General features: G+C 36.8%; 1 long non-coding RNA gene across 2 annotated transcripts in view; it reads left to right on the top strand.

Moving 5' to 3' along the window:
* Positions 1-16,207, top strand: part of LOC146762138 (uncharacterized) — a 34,725-nt gene extending 18,518 nt beyond the window's left edge. The window contains exons 1-3 of one of the 2 annotated variants that reach the window (XR_014943727.1): positions 12,526-12,635; positions 12,849-13,028; positions 16,139-16,207. This is a non-coding gene — a long non-coding RNA (uncharacterized LOC146762138). Of the gene's footprint in view, positions 1-12,525; positions 12,636-12,848; positions 13,029-16,138 lie in introns of those variants that run through there. The other variant, XR_014943728.1, reaches the window with a different exon arrangement.
* The last annotated feature ends 7,391 nt before the right edge of the window (positions 16,208-23,598 follow it).

Consider the following 23,598-nt stretch of genomic DNA (forward strand, 5'->3'; position numbering starts at 1 on the left):
AGAAACAGAATCAAACCCTTTGGATAGTTCTGTGTTACACTGAAACTGGATGAGTAATTTATAAAACCTTGATTCCTGCTCTGAGGAGATCCATGTTAGAGTTAAATGCTTTAACTGGTAAACCAACATGTTTGTAGCTGCTCTGGTGCCTGACTATAAAGGAGGTTTTTCAGTTCTACAGCTGATCATGTGACAAATCCACAGAGATAAGGGAAGAATATAGGAGTTTTTAAAGCAATTCCTGCTTATATAAAATTGCATCTCTTGACACGCTTACATGTGAGCACCCACAGAGAACCCCCTCAAACTCTAGCAGTAAAGCACACTAAAACTAATTCAATTATTGCACTGATTTCCTGCTTGAATATATCAAGCAAATGCTTACTAACCATACTAATGAGTAACTGCAGACTTTTCAGTACATCTCTGAGGAATGAAATACAAGAATTCTTTGATTTGTTTGCCTACAACAGCTATAGATGGTGACTTCGATAATAGGTAAATAAATAGAAAAATAAATAAAAAGTAGCAGCAGCAGGACCCTAAATGGTTCTGCACAAATAAACTCACCTGACATTTCATAGCCCGTGCAGTCTCTTTTAGCTCAGTGACCTTTGCTGGAAAAGTGAAATACGGTTGGTGGGCCCTGAACCAGTGCCCACTGGGGGCAACTGCGAGCTTACACTTCAAGTGCATCTTGACTGGGATCATATCTAGAGATATAAATGAAAATGCAGAACTTAGTGTTGGTGTGATTTTATGAAGTGCATGATGGAGATCAGCCTGAATCCATTGTTGTCTGACTGGAAAGGGATCTAGTACTGCATATATCAGAGGGAAAGAAAGGTCTTTGAGAAAGCGCATATAGAGGAGGAACCAGCATGTTGTCTCAGTTATGCAGTGGCAGTGCACTTTTCTGTGCATTTGTTATGAGGAATACATTATTTCAAAACAATACAGCAAGTACATAATCTGTAGGAATAGTTTTCAGTTTGTATTACAGATTTCTATAGTACCTCCTCATACTTAGTCTGAATGCAAACCTCCTAGTAGCACTGTGTGTCTTGTCTAAGCACTCTGGAAAGACAAAGTTTGTCTAAGTTGCATTTGCAGCTGCTTTATGCAACTCAGAAGTAGTTATGAAGTATCTGAACTGCAGCTGATGGAACTACCTCTGTTCACATGCCACTGCTCTTGCCTTTCACGATTTCTCTTTATTGTCCTATTTAACTGCTCACATTACTGCTCTCCACTCTCCTCTCTAAAAGTAGCTGTCATTATCAGCCTTTCTTAGTTGTTTTTTTTTTTGTTGTTGTTGTTGTTGTTTTTGACTTATTTATTTATTTTTAAATATCCAGCTCTCTGTATTTAAATCATTTTGGAGAAAAGAGAGAGCAATCATATGGGGAGTTATGCTAGCAGACCTGAAGTTTGGAAAATGCTGATGACATGTTAGGAATAGGAGCAAATAGCTGTAAGGTGGAGAGAGGAAAACAGCTCTTGAGCTCTTGGACCAATGCTATTTCACTTCTGAAAAAAAATACAGTATCCATCAAACAGAAATGGTTGCTTCTTTCTTTCCTACAAAACCATTCCGTGGAAGGGGAATCAGCCCTGCAGGTGGGAAGGAATGCCCATTTTTGGCTACTGAAATCTCATCTTACTGATACTCTCATTAAGAAAACAAGGTATGGGCCACTGTGTCATGGCTACAGCTATCAGTTATCATCAGAGTTATTTTTCCTGCTGCTGAATAAAGAAGGAAGAGTGTGATGGTTGACCTAGGCTTACCATTCCTTATATACTAGCGGTAACATGCTTTTGTGAGCTATGGTGTAGAAACTTCTTGTAATCCAGTTTAGTCAAGTGTTCCAACAATACCTGCTGTATGATTTCAGAAAAAGAGAAAGGATGAGGAAATCCTCCTTTCAGCTTTTCTTTCAGCATTTTCAACTCCTGGCCTTGCTGTGGTCAGAGGAACCTGCTAACATCTGCCTCTTAACTAGCCTACAAAGATTTCCCTGCCCATAGTATGTAGTAATGTATGGCAAATCATGTGCTGCTACACATGCAACATTATATACGTAAAATCATAGTTTCCTTAGGAAGTCAGGCTTGAAATTTCCTCCATACCAAATTTTATTGCCTCACACTGGAATTGTCTCACTGGTTGTTTTTAAAGTGGGGCTGCAAATTCTGTATAGAAGTGTCTGTCAGCTGATGTCTTGTTGCCACACAATCCGAGCATGTGAGCACTTCACATTTCCATACAAAACCCCCTGCAAGAGAGAGAGAGAGAGAGAGAGAGAAAGAAAGAGGGAAGTTCTGTAATGCCATTTTTGAGGTGGGGAACAAGGAAGAGATATGCTGTGTCTTCTGATAAGGGACATTGTTCCATGGCACAGCCCCTTTAACCTCAGTCATCACCCCAGCAGCCTTGCTGGAGCTTGTGGTATCTCTCAGACAGCCAGTGCTATGGGTTTTCTTCTTGCAAAGCCCAGCTGTGAGGAGTTTATCTCCTGTAGTTCATACCTTGATATAGGCCTAGAATAGGGCCAGCATGAATGCCTAAGTCTGAGATTTCTGCAGCAATGTCACATCCACCAGTTTGCATGTTGTTTGAGTGACTTGCTGGAGGTGTCAGAGAAAACCTGAAACAGATGTACTACAGCGTCCCAGATGTGGAGCTGACAGCTACAACATCATGTTTGCAAGAAAGCTGTTCCCTTCTGGTGCAGCAGCTGGAGACAAGTCTCAAAACTGAGAGTAGATACTTAGTAACTGCATCCCAGCCTAGGATTCAGTTAGGTATAACTGGAAAGTTTTGAGAATCTTGGGCTTTATCCATTCAATATTACTACGTAGTCATTGAGTACATATGAATAGTTTTATAAGCATTTGGATAGCATTCAAAATTGAAATATTTGAATCCTGTCACTTTAAATAATGTTGCAGAAGAGCACTTAATGAGGTCTAAAAAGCCTGTTGTGCAATTAAAAATTATAAATAACTAAAGGCACATCCTTTGTCATGACAAACACTTGAAGGAAGGTATGAACCTTGACCAGCATCTCCAAGTGTCTGCCATAGTACTGTGTTTAACATATTTGACAACAGAATTCTTATTCACCCTATTGTCAGTGAGTTGCTTATACAAATGTATTTGCATCTTTTGTGAAGGCTGAAAAACTCACCCCATCATTTCCTACTTGAATCTATTTATCTTTGCCATGCACTCAGAGCTCCAGGGCATGTTTTTGATAAATAATTAAGGGTTAATCCTGGAAATATCTTGTATGTAGAGCTGCCATTGAAATCAATGGGAGTTCTAAGCACACAGAACTTGCCCTAGTGAGCCCTTAATCTTCCAGTAAACTGGAGAGCGTTTGTTTTGAAGCCTAATGTTTTGTGCAGTAATGAGAGTGTGTGTACTGAGATTTTATTTTTCATCATTCTTTGCAAAGAGGAAGGACACTGTGGTGTTTAAATTCAATACCAATGCAGTGTTAGGAAACAGTAGTGGATTTCTGGAGATATAATCCTCCTTAGCCTATAGAAAAATCACTGTTGACTATCAATCACTATCAATTTTTCATCAACTAGTAGATGAATGGTATGTCTTCTCAGCCATTAAATGTTTATAATCATCATTGCATTATCCTATGATTCTATAAGCCTATATACATAAGTAATCAGAGTAGCTTTGATTTTCTCTTTGCTTAAAAGTATCAGAGATATAAACTGCAAACAGTTCAGGGCTTGTTTTTAAATACAAATGACTAGGGTAACTTATGAAAAACAAACGTGATGGATGGCATAATAACATATAAGATAAAGCTTATTGAGAAATGCTGCTGTTCTGAAAATTATGTCTGAAAAAAATGTTTTGCGTTGCCACTGTCTGAATAATTCTTTTGAAATTGATAGCTATTTTATCATGACTGTTATAAGATTTTTAAAACAAAATTGTAGCTGTGCATAAAGGTCAGGAACCATAAACAGATGAGCCCTTCCTTTTATTTATATTCTCTGCACTTGAAGCAAACATTTTAGTTCCTCTTGCAATAAGGGTTTGAGGTGTTTGGATTTTTTTATTTTTTTTTTTAGTTTGGTTTTTCTGTGCTACCTATTTACGAAGCAACAGCTTCAATGTGTCTCTGTGGGCTGAAAAGCAGATTAGTAAAAAGCTGGATGTATACTATCCTAAACCGAACTTCTGCCCTGATTTGCCTCTTAAAAATATATGCTATGGATGGTTCTCCACATTTATTTATTCCATCAGCCCCTTTGTGTGCTGAGCACAGCAGCCCTCCCCAGCAGACAAGCATGGTGGTCCCACCGGATGGCCCGGTGAGTCAGTGTCTGCTTTTAAGCTGTGTGAAGTGATGTGACAGAGGCTGGTATTGTTGTTGTTGTTTTTTGAAACCCACAGTATGGCCATCTTTCAACTTCATTATGTCCTGTGTTGCATCTACCTGCCCCAGGTAGCAAAACAACCTGATTCCAGAGCTGTGTCCTGGCCCCACATTTCATACCTTACCATACCTAGGACAACAGCAAAGTCACTGCAGTTCCCTCTCTTCTCCACTCTTTAGCGTGAAATAGCACAGCTATGTAAGTATTTCTGCTCTGGGGCATAAGCTGGTTGGTTTAATAGTCTTTCTAAACTCAGTCACTTTTTTTTATCTCCCTTTCTCCCTCTCTTTTCAATTAGTGCTGGGAAAAGCTTGGCAGGGCATGAAATGTTGTAGAATTAAATGCTATGATAAAAACATGAAATCTGTATAAATTCTCCCATTATAAATCATTGCAACCATATGGCTATAAAAATGTTTCTGGTTTGTAAACGTTGATAACTGTATTTCTAATATGTGAATAGAATTTTGGTTGAAAAAATTAAATTAAATGCCCCTATGCATAAAATTTCTTTTCAAAGAACACAGCATTTGAGGTTAACTTTCATGTAATAGTCTTTTGAAAATCTTCTTGTATTTGAAAGGAGAACCACACAGCAGCAAATATCCAATACTGAATCCATTTTTCCTCTCTAAACTATAAGGATGCTGTTCATTAAGCAATTTGCATGACTATATGGCTTAATTTTCTCACTATCTTCCATATCTGTGCAAGGTTGTAATCTGATTTTTGCTAACTTATGGACACTGAATTTCTGGTCATTCAGTTAAGGATTATGCTCCTAGTCCTTACCAGAGAGCTTGCCATAGCTCATCACAATTGAGAGGTCAGGTATGAACATGGTTTTTCTGTTACTTCAGTCATTTGGTTCCATTGTGCTGCACAGAACAAATACATGATGAATGCTTTAAAGTGGGACAACCCCTGGGAGGTGAGGAAGGATTTTCTGGGGTAATTTCTTTGCAAGACTCAAAGAGAGAGAGGAACAGAAGACATAGGACCAGGTCTTTGTTATGCAAACAACCTTTCTCACCTGAAGAAGTCATCTGTTGCTGGCCATATCCACAAGATGCAAAATTAGGATGACTTGGTGCACTGATGTAACACAGTTCCTGGCAGTGCCAGAACTAGGGAACAGGAATATGTTCCAGAGTCAGGGAATATGGGTTATGTTCTATGTTGTCCTCTTAATTCTCTGCTTTCCATCCCTGTAGTTTTTGCAACAAAGAGATGTAAGACTTTCCACTGAAAGGGTACTGAAAAGATTTGGAAATGCAGGTGCTCAGGAGGCTCTTTTTCTTGGCCAACTTTCTCTTCCCTCCCTGGATGTATGTGATCAAGGCATTACTAGAAAACAGGCCAAGGAAAACATAACTGGGCAAAGCTTGCATCTGGAGAAGGTGTGAGGAAATGATAAGGTCCATGAAAATCATGCAAATGTTGAAACTTTAGATAAAAGCTAACAGAACATTTTATGAATAGGGAATGGCAATAGTACCAGTGTTGTCTAAGCTAAAATAGGATAAGAAACTTCATTTTGTGTTTTATTAATGCTGCTTTTGAATCATCAAGAAGCTTAAGGTTTGGATTTTATCCTGAAACGGGCTGTTAATAGCATGGGAGAATATTAGTTGCAGCCTTGCCCTGATGCTGGCAGAATAACTCCTGTGCTGCACACTAGTGGAGAGGAGCAATCCGTGTGCAGTAAGCATTAGAGCTTCCGGCTTTAGCTTGATAAAGAGCTCTAATCTATCTGCTGAATGAAAAAGCTTCCGAGTTTTAAAGCCCTGAACAATTCTTGTGTTTTGGACTTGTGGAAAACTTCCTTTCAAAATGAAATGTGGCTCTCAGTTTTGATAGATTTTGCTGAAATAAAAACCCAAAAAATGAAAGCAGAGTTTACACTGCTCCTACCCAGAACTGTATTCTCTTTATTAAACAATGCAAGTGCCAGAGGGCTATGGTCTTGATGAGATGACAACACTATTATTATTTTGTTTATTAGAAACTATTAAAAAACAACAACAGCAACGATTGTGATTCTATATTAGCAAAAATAAACAAATGTATGGGATTACCAAATAGACTATTTAGTGTGATGTTGATGGGGTTCTCTTTTTGATCACAGAGCACCATTTCAAGGATATCTGAGAACAGATTGAGAACACCATCAATTGTTTTACTGGTAGCAACCTCATCCGATGCATCTGAGTTCTTTTGGCGCAGGATACTCTGTAAGAAAACTGGTACATGGTGTACATGCAGATAAACTGACAGCTTCATGCTTGGCATCAGATTTATTGTTCCTGTTTTATACGGGAAATTCTACTTGCACACTGTCATATATATGTTATATATTAATTTTGGTTGCATTCAGAAGTGTTGCTTGTAAGGTGTGATGGAACTGTAGGCTTGTGACTGCTGTGTGTGTGGGGCACATGGGGACAGCCTGCTCCTGTCAAAAATGTGCAAATAAATGGGGCCTGTCCAGATATCTTAAAAAAATAGGAGAAAAGAAGAGAGCTGGGTGTGGATGAATTAGTCTTGTTGAGGTTCTTCCTAGATCTAAGCAGAGCTGGAATGATTATGCAGTCAGCAGTGGTTTAGTTCAAATAATGTTGTCAATCAATTATACTGTGCAGCTGAACTTTACTTTGATGAACAACTATAGCTTTCTTGTTTGGTGAGTTTGTACACCTTGAAGTACTTGTTTCCTTTCCAATTAAGTCCTTCCGGGGAGTGGGAGTGGAGCATTTAGAGAAATAAAAGCAAAGGCAATGGTTGTGTGTGCTCATGATATTGCCTCTTTATACCACATTTATTTGTTATTCTGGACAAGAACCAAATGGCAGATTCCTAAATATCTTTGTCCTTTGACCTCTCTGGTTGCTTGTCTAACTCTCTAATTAAACAAAAAATTTTCAAGCTACAGGTATTTTTAGATGTTTTATTTTAGTGGGCTAGTGACATTGCAGGCTTGCTTGTACACATACAGCTGTATTGTTGACATAGCCTGATACAGCTTTTGTTGCTTGTATTCTTACAAAATTCTTAGGCAACTAGCTTTAGATATGCTTCTCTATCTGCTCTCTCAAGTCCTTTTCTACTCTGCTATCTAAATTCTCTTTGGTGTATATGTTAACAGGTATGACTGTACAAAAAAAGGGCATGTCTCCAGTGCAGTGTTGCTTCCCCAGAGGTTGAACCTTCTTTGCAATTTTTATTTGTTTTTTAAGAATGAATTTCTCAACCTTGAAAAACACTGTGAGTTCTTAAATTTGGGCTCCGTTTTTGCACTGGAATATGTATAGAACAAGCAGAAAACTTGAATTTCTGTGCATGGTTTCTAACATGCTTCAGACTTGACTCTGTGCTGAATCTCCAGAGACAGAAGGAACTCTGTGTTCCTTGATATATTGTCTTTCCTGCATCAAATGTCCAAAGAAGTGCAGCTTTGTCCCAGCTGTAGTGGATAGTCAACGTAAAGGAAAGGGCATGCAGTTTACTGTGGCTGTCACTTTAAACTATATGTGGTTGGAACCAGCTTTAAACAGAAATCAGAAGTTTCATTCAAAAGTAGATATCTGATATTTGTCTTGTTTTCTTTTATATGGAGAGGAAAACAAATAAAAATGAACGCAACTTTGCAAAACTCTTACAATTGGATCAAAATGGTCTAAGAATTATAATGATATGTTGTGCTTGCAATACTGGCATTAAAAGTCAGCAGACTTCCCACTACCTGAAAACTCCACACTACCTACAAATTAGCTGAATCAATTCTTTAAATATGCTATGACACTACTTGGCAACAGTTAAGAAGAAAGGTAATTTAGCCAAAATGGTGAGTTTAAATATTAAAAAGAGGGAAGTAATTTTGTTTGAATGGGTTAGCTTTTTTTTTTTTTTTTTTCTTTTTTTTCCTGTTTCTTTCTAAAGGACGTGTTTTAATCCACATCTTGAAAAAAATTCAAGAATATCTATGCAGATATTGATCTTTCTTTTGCCTTAATCTGAGTCTGTGAATATGCCTCCGTGCACTGCTCTAGATTAGTAAGCTCCAGCAGTACATGGTATGTTTCTGAAATATGAATAATAGCTTCTCTGTTGCCGAATTCAATTTCTTGATTAACAGAGGCCAGCTGGATCAAGACTCCAGTAAGAGAAGCAGATGAATAGCCTTCAGTTTGCTTGACCTTGTCTTCTAAAGGAACCTTAAGCTGTGGATATCTATGAGATTTCTTTCTAGCAGGCCAATACATCTTCCATTTTGTTTTAATTGACCTTTTGAAACATTAGTGCAATAGAACAAAGAGTAAGATTAATACAGATATCTTTACCTGGTCTATGAGAAATAATCTATTTACAGGAAAAAAACTAAGCTGAATAAAAAAAGAGATTATATCTAACCTGGGGGAAAGAAATAAATATCAGCTTGGAACTACAGACAGTCATATCATATTTATATCTATTGCCTTCAATAATAAAGTATCAGTAGTATCTTATAAATTAATAACTTTTTCAGAACATCATTTATCATCCTTCTTCAGTGTTTATTTCTGTCTTAAATAGGAATACACTGCAGTTTATATGATATTGCATAGCAAAAGGAACAAATTTCTGAAGCTTAAAAGACCCGATATTTCATGATTGAAATGCTATGCTAGGCTGACATTTCAAGTTCAATGACATTCTTTGTGGTTCTTCCTCTTTTTTCTTTTTCTTTTTCTTTTTTCTTTTTTTTTTTTCCCTTCTTTTTTAAATTTAAATTCTTTTGTGTGGAAAATTTTTGTAAGTAACACTCGTTACCAGTTTTCTTAAAATATCTTCTATAAGCTAGCTATGAGGGAATGAAATAACATGTGAATGAATTTATGGTCTGTATTTAATGGCCTCAGCTCAAATTGTGAAGCCATTGTCTTTCCATCTGGTTTTAACATTAATCTATTCTCTTTTTCTCTGACACCTTCAATGCCGTCTTTGAGACAGCTCTATCCCAAGAGCTCCTGGAAGTGCCAATTCCTGGGTAAGAGCAAGCTCGAGCAATGAGTTAGCAGAGATGAAAGACCCAGGAGTTATTTACTGTTAGTCTTGCCTCATTTCTCACTCTACTTTATTGATAAGAAGCTTTATCAAAGGATTGGGATTAAAATTCACACTCTCTAGACATAAATAAATGTTGTTAAATCTTTTTTTTTTTTTTCTTTTTATTCTTTTTTTAAACCAACGAACACTGTAAGGTGCAGAAACAGTGCTCTGATTTGACCTGTTCCTTATCTTCAGTTTGCCTTAGCACTGATGCAGTTGTAATTGCTTCTGTACTGGCCTCTGCTTTGACAGAGGAGTAACAGAAGAATGGCTCAGTTCCTGCTGTTTCTTGCTGTTATTGGCAATACTTTGCACATTTTTTCTGAATCTGTATGACTAAAGTGCCAGATCTATTCAGACTGTGATTGATCTCATTCAAATGTCAGTAAAAAAGAGAAGGATGTTCTTCATATCATCTTCTTTCAAACCTTCTATCTCTAGGACAAGTTTAGGACCCAACTTTAGAAGTTTAATGCTGTTAGTTGCTACAAACCTTGAAACACCAGGAGCCCAAAGCATTTGTATTTCTCTGACTTGATAGCACAAATTTTGCTCTTTCTCCCTCATCTGTGTAAATATTGGCCTCCTCCTCTGACAGAACACTGCATTGCAGCTTTACTGAAGTAATCCAGCATCTATAAAAAATAATTCTTCATAACATCCTCTCAGCTTTTTGATACTTCTGAGACAATCGCAGAAGTTTCTTTCCTCCCTGTCCCTAAATGACATGCCTTCCATAACAATGTCAAGTGCTGACTCCTGGTCTTCCTTACTGTACACTTTACGGTCACCTAGTATGTACTGTCCTGATGGTGCCCTTCCCATGCTTGCTGCTCTGTGGGTGCATGTAGATGGGGTTACAAGTGAGTTATACAGCAGAGATAATTATCTCACTCAATCATTAAAATTTTTAAAAACCCAACTGTGTTGTGCAGTGCTACTGAAGATATAATTCTGTTGTAGTTGACTGTTTATAAATGCATAGATCTGTGCAGGCAGTCGTATTTCAGGAAGACTGTCTATCCTCATCACTGACTAGCTGTGTTATGTGTATCTTATTTTACACTGCTGGTGACAGGCAAGCTTGTCCTAGAAGCTGGTTAAGTAAAAGAGAAGCCACCTAGCATAGAAGGAGGAGGGGAAACCTCCTTAGTATGTGAGATGACACTAAGAACTGAAGGGAACTTAGCAAAATATTGCAGTGATAATGGGGAAGGCAAGAGTTAGAAAAAATGTGGAATGGGAGCAGTGTTGAGGAGAAGAGAGTAAGGCAGGACAAGAACACAGAATGTAGCATAAAGAGGTTCATTTTATTGCTTTTCCTGTTTTTCTGTTGATGTTGCAATTTGTTCTTGAACCTAGTATCAAGTATCAACCACAGTAACAATTATCAGTTTTGGGAAACACTGAATAGGTAAGAATAAAAGATACTGTGAACTAGCTCCATCAGACAGGGTTGAAGGACAGATCTCTCCAGAAGAAATACAGTTCTGTTGAAATCTAATGTTTCATGGGACTGCTGTGATGGGAGAATGGGAATGTCTAATGTTTCGCTTTGACAATGTAGAAGCATTTATATCAATTTGATGTGACTTTCTTACTGAAGGCGAGGTGTTAAATACAGAGTTTAAGTAAAGTGAATCAGAATATTGAAGTCTAATATGTTTAAATGATATTAAAAGTTCTGATTTTGAAAAGTTCTTTAATTGAATTCCTGAGATGTTTATTTATTTTCAGTTTTTTACTTAACAATATGAAATTTCAAAATACTTTGTGGAATGATATAACTCATTTCAAATCAGGAACAGAAATAACTTTTAATACCTATTTAGTTGGTTGATTTAAAATTTAATAAAATCTCATTTTCCTAAACACTGGAAGAATTGATTGAGCCTGAAAGAGCTGGCTACAATTCTCTGGATGAGTCTTTTATGCAGTAAGAAGTCATTCAATTAATTCCTGTTTTAACAGAAACTCAGTGCTTAGAATATGATTTAACACGTCAAAACCACAAAGTTTTGCTATATTGCCCCAAAGGTTAATTACTTTCAATGTAAATTTGTGCCTTGTTACCAATGTGAACGTGTCTAGTTTCCCTCGATCTCCAGCCACTGTGTTTTGTTATGCTTTCATTTATTAGGTTGAAAAAAATTCTGCTCTTCATATTAGTATTATGAACTGGGGTCGTATCATTGTTTAATGTTCCCTGTTTAAAATTAATAGACTGAGGACTTTGGCACTTTCCTTATAAAAAATGTCAGCATTCTTTTAGTAGCTGTTCTTGGAATTTTTCTGTTTCATCAATACCTTATTTGAATTACAGATACCAAAAGTCAACAGTGCACTTGCTACCTTTGTAACGCATGCAGAATTTGTAGTCAGTATTCCTATGTCTAAATCAGTAGGGAGGAGATCAGCTTGCTAGACTAATGTTGCATTTCATATCATTTAGAGCCCAGATTCAGCTTTTTCCTCCATATCAGCTTCAGCTCCCATCTAGTTGTCTGACTTTTGTTAATTAATCAAATTCTTCTGAAATGTTTATTTTCACTATTTTTACTGAGCAATATGAAATTTCACACTTCCTTGTGGAAAGTAAGTAATCAGAAGCAAACTACAAATTAGTTTGGTTTTCACCTATAACCTTTATGCTCTTCTATACTTTGAGACCAGTTCATCAATTTTTAATCCATTTAAGATTTGGTCTGTTGACTTTGTGTTCTCCAGATTACTTTATCAAAGCAAATGTATGTCACCAAATCACATGCGCTGGAGAAGCCATAGCTATGATTAGTGTTCATTCTTCCAGGCAAATTCATAATTTATATTTTTATAACATTATGTAAATTCATATAAACCTCTCAAGATGCACCAGCCTTCCTAAAAGTGAGCTTTTATACAGAGAGTCATAGTGGACAAAACTGAGTGCCATGTAAGCCAGAAGAGACTTGGCTTTATTGAGTGGGCAACGCTTATTCCTCATTCCACTCTGTAATAACCTTAAATTTTGGTTTAGGTCTTTGTTATGGGAACAGCAGTTTGGAGGTTAAATACCAGAAAAATTGTGAACTGTGAATGCTTGGAATAAAGGACTGCCTCACACCTTCTAAAAAAGTGCAGTGCAGGAAATGGTTTGTATTTAAACATTTTGACTTGTTCATGAAATACTTTTGCTAATGTATGCAGCTATGTAAGTGCTTGAAGCTGATTGTGCACATTATACTGCTATTTCTGTATTAATATAAAACATATATCTTTAATAAGTCTGTTCACTTTATTATTTAATCAGAGTGTGTTTTCTGCAGAGTATCCAGAATGCTAAATTGCATTTATTTGATGTATAGTTACAATTCTGCAAGAATATCAGGAAAAGATCACAAGGAAAACCATTAAAGAGGAAATGAGCAGTTCTGAAAAAAGCCAAAAACACCACACAGTGTGCATCAGAGGGAGAGAAAATGACTCTGAAATCTTACTCAAATGCTGGATACATGAAGGCAAGCTTTGGAGGCACTTGTCCCAAGGTAGGCAGCAGTCTCGGGGACCTTTCCATTTTATCAGCTTGCAAAGCAACAGGGGACTGCAAGGCAAAGCTATGGGATTTATATATGGTAGCAGAAAAAAAAACTGTCAGTACTAAATTACTGATCTTTACCTGCCATATTCCTGACAAATGTCTGTCTCTTAATAAGTATCTATGCATGGAGTCCATCACCCTGCCATTAGCTGCCTCAAGGAGTGTCTCTTGTCTGCTAATGTGTTCCCTGCACACTGAAAGGTGAATGTAGAGGCACATATGAAGCCTAATTTCCACCCATTTTAGATAGTTTTGGAGATGTCAGTCACCTTTTGCTGTCAAGGGAGTCTGGGCTGAGATTAGTTGCTTGACATTTTGGACTTAACCAGTGTGATTATCTCTATTGTGAAATTGGCTGTGCTGTCAAATGGGGACTTAAAAAGAGTTAGAACTAAACAGGAAATTATTGTTGGTCATCTATGACAATTATAGGTATGTTTTTTTGACATGTCTAATACTATAGCCATGATGTGTTAAGCAGTATGGAAGAAATGGCATAGCTGCATAAGGAAGTATATTTTGTGGAAGATGAATAATAGTCCCTGATTTGATTATTAATATGATTTCCTCAAAGTTTCTGGTTGAACAAGAGTGTACACTGCAGAACATCAAACACACTCCTTCTCTTTGCGTGGTTGTTGAGATGAAATATAAGCAAAGAAAAGGATAAAGAGTCTGATACAACATAACAAAGCACTATGCATTAAGTGATTATGGTAACTTTCTCTGCCTGACTGCCTAGGGAAAATAACTCAGCATGGGCCAGATCCTCATCTGACACAATGATGTAGATTCACAAAACAAAAAGGAATTTTTAACTATAAATATTTTGCCAATTCAGAGTAACTGATGTGAAAAATCATATAACAGAGGTTCTCCTGCACTAAATTATTCTTCTTTTTGCAGGTACCAACTCTGGTGAACTCCTGCTATATTTAATTGTGCTACCATAGTCTGCTCTCCTCAACAGCCATGTTTTTTAATAACTCAAGACAGTTCTGAAGAACTTAAAGCTTGGATGGAGGGAGCTGGGAATATTTTCATTTTTTATTTTTTATTTTTTTTGATTCCTTAAAGCCAGCTCCTCAGCAAACACAGCAGCCAGGTTTCATCAGCAATGCTTTTTGTTTCCTTTCTAGCCCAATTATTCCCTTCTCCCTTAGCAAACCTCTCAATTTTAAAGTCATACAAAACAGACTAAAGCAGGTTGGAGACAGCAGGCAATGTGCATCTCACCTCACCCCTTAGTAAGGGTTAGGGTAAGGTCATCTGCTGTCATGAAAAATCAAGGTGATCCACCAGGACTAGGCAAGGTTTGGATCTTAGAACCAATAGAAAGGAGGTAAGATAGAAGGGGAAAAGTATTTCTAATTAAAATTGGTTTACAAGCCTTATTTTTGTGTAATGCTGACACTTAAATGAGACCCTTAACCTGGAGATGTGTGGTTGAGTATGGTCTCAAAATCACTAGCTTAAAACAGCACATCTACTAATGTACTATGTGTTCTGATCTACCTCTGCAGAAGTATACAAGCTTTGATTGGCTAAGTGTTTCAGAAACCAACTTTTTTCATCACAAACCCCATTTGGATAAGGGGACAAAGAGCGAATGAATTATTTGTGTTTCAGTAAATAAATAGCTTTATAGAACTACCTCTACAGACAAAATGTCTAATATTTGGTAATGTGTAGTTGGCAGAGATAGCAGAAAGTAACCTTCTGTTTTAACTGCTATGTGTGGTGCCTGATGATTCCTGCTGTAATAAAGATGAGGAATGTTTGATATATTTCCAGTGGGGATTTATGATGCGCTCTATTGTTTTGAATCAAAAAGAAGATAAAGAAGCATGTCTAATTAAAAAAAAGAATTCAGTTCTTTTAACAGTAATGAAGCAAATTTATTTTGGAAGGAACAGCAAAAGAGATTTTCCTCTCAGTTCTTTGAAGTCTGAGATTTTGTTTATTTTTATTTTTAACACTTCTTCACATTATTGAGTCAATGGGGAGTGTGTTCTGTTCTTTCACTTTTGCTGTGTTCACATGATGCTTTTGCTAATGCCATCGTGTCAGATCCACTCCTTAAATAGCCACTGTACACTAAACCACTTTGCCACCTTGCATCTTTCTTTTGCTGCATTCTTTGTGTGCAGCAAAGCAGTCAGCAATTTTTTCGTTGTGGCTGGCACAGCAGAAGATTTGGTAGGAGCTGGTCTGACAGAGAAATGATTGATGACCATAATTGTCCCTGTCTGGATAGGAAGTGTATCACCTACCAATTTGTTCTGTTCCTGCCGGCTAGAAAAGCAAAGGTCCTGACTCCACTAACAAAATAGCTGAAGGTCTCTGGCATAGCAGCAAACCTCTGCACCAACTATTAGAATTGGTTGACTATTTGCTATGTGAATAAAGAAATCTAGGCTTTCTCACCCTCTAGCTATAAATTAGATAAGCTGTGGTTTAATTCTGCTCTGCTGAGCAGGCAGGAGACATAAACAAACCAAAGTAGTTAATTCTGCAACACCGGGACAATATGTGCCTCACAGCTCCAAATGGTTGTCAAAGTCTGGGGAAAACAAAGCTTTAAAAAAGAATGCTCTTGAAACTGTTTTCTGGTTTTCTCAGTCACACATTCTCAACTCATAGAGTGTGCATTGAGACAAATGATTGTAAGGCAACTGTGTATTTGATCCTTGAAACAAGACAAATTTCTCTGTGTGGTCCCTGTAAAGCTCACAGGGGAGGGCAGTGAGGTACTGAAGGAAGACAAGGATAGCCAACCTCACAGGGGAACTAGATCACTTGCTGTGATCCTATTCAAAACATTTTGAAGTCAATGGAAAGCTTCTCAGCAGATAACGTGTCTCTTTTCTGCAAGGACCAAAATGGATATTTTCTTTCCTTCCAAAGGAGGCTTGAGACATCTCACCCTGTTGTCAAAGATCAGTTCTGCATTCAAAGGGCAATACTCTCAGGATTTGATCAAGAATTTTCTTGAAGTTGCTGCTGCCCCGAAAGCTCCTGTAGTCAACTGATAACATGTCTGTGGTGTTTTTTCAGCATCACAATACTGTTATGCCTGTTGGCTGGGAAAAGAGCTTGAAACTAGAAACATGTGAAGGCATGATGGCAAGATACCCCAGTAATCTTATTTATTTATTTATTTATTTATTGGTCTTTTTAAGAACACCTCATGATACTTTCATAACAAACTTGTAGATTTGTTTGTTTTCTAGCTTTAAATGGTTCCTTTTCACAGTTCAAGCAAGGTGCATAGCATGTGCCAGGTGAACAGGGATCATAGACTCATAGAATCATAGAATCACAAGGTTGGAAAGGACCTATAAGATCATCTAGTCCAACGATCCTCCCTTTACCACACCTACAGAAAAACCCTGAAACCATATCTCCTGGGTCCCCAGCCAGACACTTCTTGAACAGTGATGTGGTAGCATGTGCCAGGTGAACAAGGATGTGGGCACTTTGCCTGGGAAAGAGACACTTTTGCAGGAAGAACAGCTGCACAGGATGGTTAAAAACCAGTGTTCCTTTTGAAATATAAACACGATTGCATTTAGTTTGGCATATCTTTTAAAGGTCAAATCTGTTCATAACCACTGAGAAAAAATAAAACGCACAACCCCCCCAAAATATAGCTTATATAAAACAGAACTTGCAGTGACTGCTTCAGCAGATTAAGAGTAGCAGCAGTTCCAGAAGTGTACTGTGTTCATACACTGTGTTCAGTGAAAATTCATTAGCCTAAACTTTTGGTTTCCCTTTCCTTTTTTTTCAATTAGAGGATGACCTATTTCAAATTAAAATCTTCTGTGGATGCTGCAAAATAGACTGCCAGTCCCCTTCTCTGTGACAATTTGAACTGTTCCCAACCACTGTGCAGGTTTTTCTGTCAAAGAAACAAGAGTTTGCAGTCCTTTTGAGTTAAGGTTCTTGAAACACATATATTGTCTGAGCAAGAAATCTCTTCCAGGATCATCTAAAGAGAAAGGCATTTTGTAATTCTTAATTCAGTAGATCATTTAAAATTAGGCCCATATCAATTGTAAAAAATTCTTCCTGTACTGGATTGATTTGGGTTATTCAGGCTGTAAATTTTCTGGTTTTGTGCAGTTTAGACTTCTTTCTTACTCTTTTGGTGAAGATTTTATGAAGGCAGAAGAAATAATTCACTACTTAGTGATATTTCCCACAGTCTCTGCTGATTCTTATCCGAGACTAGGAATAGCTATTAATTCTTAATTTAATTAATTAATTCTTCAACTTTATTTTCTAATTGATAGAGGAACCATAACCTTAAGATTCTAGTCAGATATGTCAATTCAGCAGAAAATTCTAAATTCCTGCAGGACAAAAGGCAAAGTTGCATGGAAATAATTTTTTTCACTCTTTGTATTTGCTTTCCAGTTTTTGTTATCCTGTCTATCTATTGGCCATAGTCTCGAGGCCACCTTGTTTTCTTTTCTTTGTTAGGATACAGCTTTGTCTTTTGTTTCAGAATATGTTATTGTTTTCTTTTTCTGAAAACAATTTATTTGGGAAATATCATTATGAAGTCTGATTCTGTTGAATGTCTTCAGGTTTTTGGTGCTGGAATTGTTTGAAGAATGAAGCCAAAAATCCATGTAAATGTAGATATCAAATATGTAGTATTTTTCCTCTAAAATTTGGTCTTGTGAGGAATTCACTGTCTGACTAAAGAGCTGACCTCAAACTGCAAAGGATCTTGAATAAATGGAAACTTAATAAAGCCCATAGCCTGCACCGACATGGCTGTTAGCACCCAGTGCTCATGATTATGAAGCTCCCTCTGCTTAGGGATGTTCAGAGTGTCTGCCTTGTATGACAGTGTTGGTTGAGCCACTCAGAGGTCTTTGGAAGAAACGCAACATGAAAGGATATGCACATTATCACCAAATAAATTACAACCTTTAGCATAAAAGAAATAATGAAGGACTTGAGATTTGTTCACACCCATGGATGGGTGCCTTGCTATCATATCTGCATGCAGGCTTTTCTCCACTCATGGACATGTGCAATGTAATCACTTGTTATTTTCAAAACCAGCTAATCAAGCAGCTTGAGGAAGTTGGTCAGTTAAATACTCAGCACATCATTGTCTGACAACATAGAAAGATGTACTGTTTTCTTTCTGCAGGGACTGGTAGCCAAAGCAGACTCTCTTGACCGATATCTCTGGTATTAGTACTTTGGTGGGCTCCTCACATAGGGAGGGAAGCTGTTGGCCTACTTGTTTAATTTGGATTGCCTGAAATGTAGATTTCTGTTCTGGGTTACTTAGACCTGTTCAACAGTCACCAGTGAGAAGCAGACATTTCATGCTACATTAAGTGTTTGAAAGGTGGGAGGAATGGCTCTCAGATATGCAGCTGCTTTTTCCCAGTAATTTCATGGGGAACAGATATGATGAATGATTGTCCAGCTTAGACTAGGTAATTAGACATTAGCCAGCTATAATGTTGTGCATTTAATCCTGAATAGATAAGTTAGAATCTGTCAGAGCAGCTTTCTAGCAGAGGAGAAAGTCATAAGAAGGAGCACTTAAATATTCAAAGCTGAATTTGCTTTATTTACACGTGTGTTCCACTTACATTATGTCAAGAGAAATATAATGAAACTGCCTTTGTTGTCATTGATTTTATTTTGTTTTGCTTTAGATTTTTTTTTTTTTTTGGTAGGGAGTAACTTCACGTCTGATCATAGACAAAGACCAGACATGACTGCAATTTTTTTTTGCTGATTCACAAACTCACATCTCTAGCAAACTCACTTCAGCATCACTTCATAAGACCTCATTTATTTATATATTTACTTTGATGCTAATAAGATAACTAAGTATATTACACCTAAGGTGTTATTCAGGGACACCCAATATAGTATAATACACGTTCATAGTTGTTTCCATTAAGTAAAATATAATAGATTTTCTTGAAGTTGTTCTGTGTGTAATTTGCAGATGACACAAATCTTGCCTGCATGGTGTACCAATTGTTACCAGAATGATGTTAAAGAACAACACTTTATAGTATTCACTTTATGTTCAGTACTGCTGTGCATAGTATGTCACTATGCGTGTGACTCAGCATGGCACATAATTGTGAGGAAAATGGAGAAAAAAAACTCATGCATATTTCTGCTACTTCTTTTTTTTATTAAAAAAAAGAAAAAAAGAAAAAAGCTTTTATTGCTTTGAAAAGAACAGAACTGTAAATTGCTTATATGCTTTATCTTCATGAGAAAGAACAACCATTGTCCAAGGAATTGGCAAGTAGGGAAGCAAGCCTGCCCTAAGCTTCGTTACTGCATAGAGGCAGCACTGAGGTTGCCAGCTAAACTATTTGACAAGTCTGCCAGTAAGTCAGATCCTGCTGCTAGAGAAATATCTTTCAAAGCCCAGCATCTGGGTCCTTTATTGCAATCCAAGAAGAATGGGAACTGGGTTTTTGTTTAACTGTAGCTGGCATAGGCTTAGACAGAGCTGTCAGAGTTACCATTGCCTTTATCTTTTTTCTGTTAGCTTGTTTTCTCTCTCTTGTTTTATTTGGCTGTTTTGGTTTATTCTCCACCCCATCCTTCCAATATTGCTTTCTATTTTATTCTGAATACCTCTGGTTGAAAGAGATAGATTCTGCTCTAGAGTGAGTTAGATGCTGATCTTCCCAGTTTCTTTGTGTGTTTGCAAGGAAGCTGCAAAGGAAAAACTCGTGCATTACATCTGGAAGCCCAAGGCAGGGACAGTCACATGTTTATATATGTTGGATGTAGCTTCTCAGTTCAAAGGGCATAAAAATGCCAAATGGATAGGGGGGATTCATTTTTTACATTCATATTCCAGGCAGAATAGGGTCATACTCTAGTTTACTGACGCTGAATTACTCTAGTTTACTGATGCTGAATCCTCTTAATTGAATAACATATTTTCAGTATGACTAAGGGGATCATGCATTGGGAAATGTAGCAGGGTAGCTGTGTGTTTCCAAATCATGTCCAAGTAGGTAAAAAATAGAAATGGTTACCCCTGAGTGCAGAATACAGGCTGCTCCAGAAGTCAGACTTATCGAGTTTGACTTATCAAGTCCAGCATACAGGTCTCAAAAATCATAGCTTGCCATGTATGTTCCCAGAAATATGCTCAGCCAGCTCATGTGGGTTAGAAGCTATAGAAATTTCTCTAGTTCTTTTGTACTTTCACTAGTGATACTGTGCTTGACCTTGTGCCGGGTGCAACCTTTTCCTACATATCCCATAGGTGAGTGGTGCTTTCCTAGTGGTGGTTTCTTGATATGATGTCTGGTATTCAGTGTTGTAGTTTACATTGCTCTGCAGACTCTAAAACAAACAGATTTTTAAAGTAGGGACATGGATTTTTCAATATTGTTTTTGAAAGAGCAAAAAAGTCTTTCTGAGGTCAATATGTTATAAATTTGTATTTGGAATGGACTAAAATTTTCCATAAGAGCACAGAAAACCTGAGAGAAGCTTTGGTTCCTTTTAGTACAGGAAGCCAGAACAGCTACAACCTTTCAGGAGAAAACTGTGCTTTTCTTTAATATTATTTTTTTGAGTAATTGTTAAATTTTACATAACTGTGAGGACATTTGCATTCCCTCCATAAGCTCTGTTCTGCTATATAATCATTCACAGAAACATATTCATTATTCTGATATAGTTCATCTCTTAAAGACTGTTCCACTCAAAGTGCATAGTAGTTTGTAAAGTTTCTGCTATTTTTTAACATATAAATTCTATCATCAAAAAGTATAGTCAGTGTTTGAGCAAATAGTCATTTCTTAAAATATTCCAGCTATTGACTTTCTTGATTAAATGAAGAATTGTTCTGATTTTCACATTATTGCACTCTTCATTTGACTGCTTGTGGGTGGATATTTCAAACAGAATCTTTTTGATTAGGAAAGTCTAGGTGATATATTATTTTCTCACTACCAAATAATCTCCCCATTAGAGAAAGTGTGAGTGGTAAATGAGAATTTTCTCCTTTGAATGTCCGCTGTTTACATACAGCAAGTTTTCCAGGAAGTGCTCGTTGGTATTTGTAAATGATCCATTCTCCATCTGAGAGCTTTAAGTACTGGATGCAGCTGCTCATGCTTTGCCCCATTTGTAAATAGTTTTAAATATGCATGATCGTTTCTGGCTGATTGCTTTATTTGCAGGATTTATGAGTTTTTTGACTTCTCTTTTACAGCATAATTCACCATAGTGTTTTCTGCACCTTCTTTTTCCAAGTAAACAGAAAAGAAGCACGTTTTGGGAGGCAGGATTTTAGAAAGAGCTGTCAGAAAATGTAAAATCAGAATGTCAGTAATTTTTATGTTAAGGTTGTTAATCACTTACCCCCCAGGGGTATTTTTTTCTCCCCTCCTTATTCAATATGCCATATGTCAGCAATTATCAGTGAGTCAAATTACAGCTCAACACAGTTTTGCTCATGCAGTTTGTGGAGAAGGCAAGAACCAAATGTAATCCAGCAACTATTTGTAAGTGCAATGCAAAGGGCAAATGGAAATTGGTTAGAAAATTATGGATGGTGAAATGTCAATGTTATAAATTATTTTTGCTTTAGAGTTCTGGGAGGCAAGGAGGGGCTTAATAAATGTGGAAGTATTCTAAAATTTCATGTGTTTTGGCAAAAACCTGTGAATCCTTGCACTGAGACCCAAAAAAGCTCTAACTGGAATTGGGACCTCATTGTGCTAATGATGTTTGTATGAAGTCACACAAATTAACAGGAAGACATAATCCATTTTGACCTGAGTAGCAAAATGTTCTAGGCTTAATACACTGACTGCAACAGACAGAAGAGAGGCCAGAGTTACATATGCATGTTTCTAAAATAAGGGATGGGTACATATTGCGGTTGCCACAACAGGGTAACACAGATCGCAGAACTCTGCTGAGTTCCATTTACAGACAGACCCCAACTCTCTACAGCTCAGGATTTCCTGGTTGTTTCCCAGGAAATATTTCAAATATGTCTTTGTACATATGCACATATGATCATTTATCAAAGACTGTTCAAAAGCAAACGTGAAGTGTCACATTGGAAATAACACTAGTATTTAGAGCAATGATAACAACAAGCGCTACTGATAGGCACTGCAGTTCCCATCAGAAAATATTATTTTTTACAGTTAAGTACTTTTACAAAAAGCACAGAAGTTAAAGAGTATTAAAGTAATTATTTTTTTTCAGTGTGCTAATTTCTCAAAGCCCAATTTTTACCTATTCCACATTTATTATCAAAATCATCAAATTGAAAGGTGACTCATAACAGTACAAACTAGATTTTGATTTTTTTTGTCTCTTAAAACTTTCCTTCGTACCAAGACTTTCTTCTATTGTTTGAGGTGTTGTATAACTGACATTCATAAAAAAATATCTGACAAGCCAAGACATATTACAAATGCATATCAAACTTACCTATGCCTTGCCTATCCATAGTCTTTACTGAAAGATACTATTTCAGTTCTCTATTTATTTTGCTTTCAGGAACCAGAACCAGAATTACATTTTCTAATATGAACTTGTTTCCAGGTCTTCAGCTTGGTTTCACAGAATACTGTCACATGGTTAACATCATGTCCATCATGTGTTGTCTCATTTCTTTTTCCTATTTCTCTTCAAGACACTTAAAATCTTGAAAGGGGGATTTCAAATATCTCATCCCTTGTAGTTTGAACTGTATCTAGCATTGTATTTCTATCTACCTATTATGTAGAAAATATATCTACTATGCCTGAATTCATACTTACTTAAGAAAAAAAACTCAAACAAAAAGCAAAGCAAAACAACAAACAATAAAACAAAACAAAAAGGTATTTTATTGTTATACATCATTAAGAAACATTACTTAGATAATTTTTCAAATACAATGAAATATCATATTCTGGTTAATATGAAGCATTTGAAGGACTATTCTCTGTCACAACTAGATGTCCTGTAGCTGTATAACCTTAATGAAATGTGAGTTTGCAACCTAGTTCTGATTAGAACCAGTCTGAGGCATTTGTATGAGCATTTGCTCATTTAGATTCATATTGATTCAAAAGTTTCACATGAATGAGACAGAGATTGCATACGAGGCTGGATGACTGAGGAATTTCACATTACCTTCCCCTATTTTGTTTTTTTTTTTTTCAAATCAAACAGGAGTTTCCTAGGGGCTACTGTGAGGATATTTAATCTTCTTACAGAAATACTATGTGGCCTTAAGTAAATGCTCATTCTCTGTGTCTCAGATTGATGGCATTCTAGCTGGTCATTGTCACAGGGCATTTCTCAATCACAGGGACATTCATTTCTATTATAAATTTGTAAAGAAAAGATTACAATAAAAACATGTTGAAAACTGTATTTTCTATATTCCTTTCACTGTCAGATGTTTGACTGCAAGACACTGTATTCAGGTTCTGTCAGGCTTTCACAGAGTATCTGAGATAATTGGCAGAACATGTATAACA

Source organism: Coturnix japonica, chromosome 2, assembly GCF_054131305.1.
Source record: "Coturnix japonica strain WE chromosome 2, WE-NBRP24, whole genome shotgun sequence".
Taxonomy (NCBI): Eukaryota; Metazoa; Chordata; class Aves; order Galliformes; family Phasianidae; genus Coturnix; species Coturnix japonica.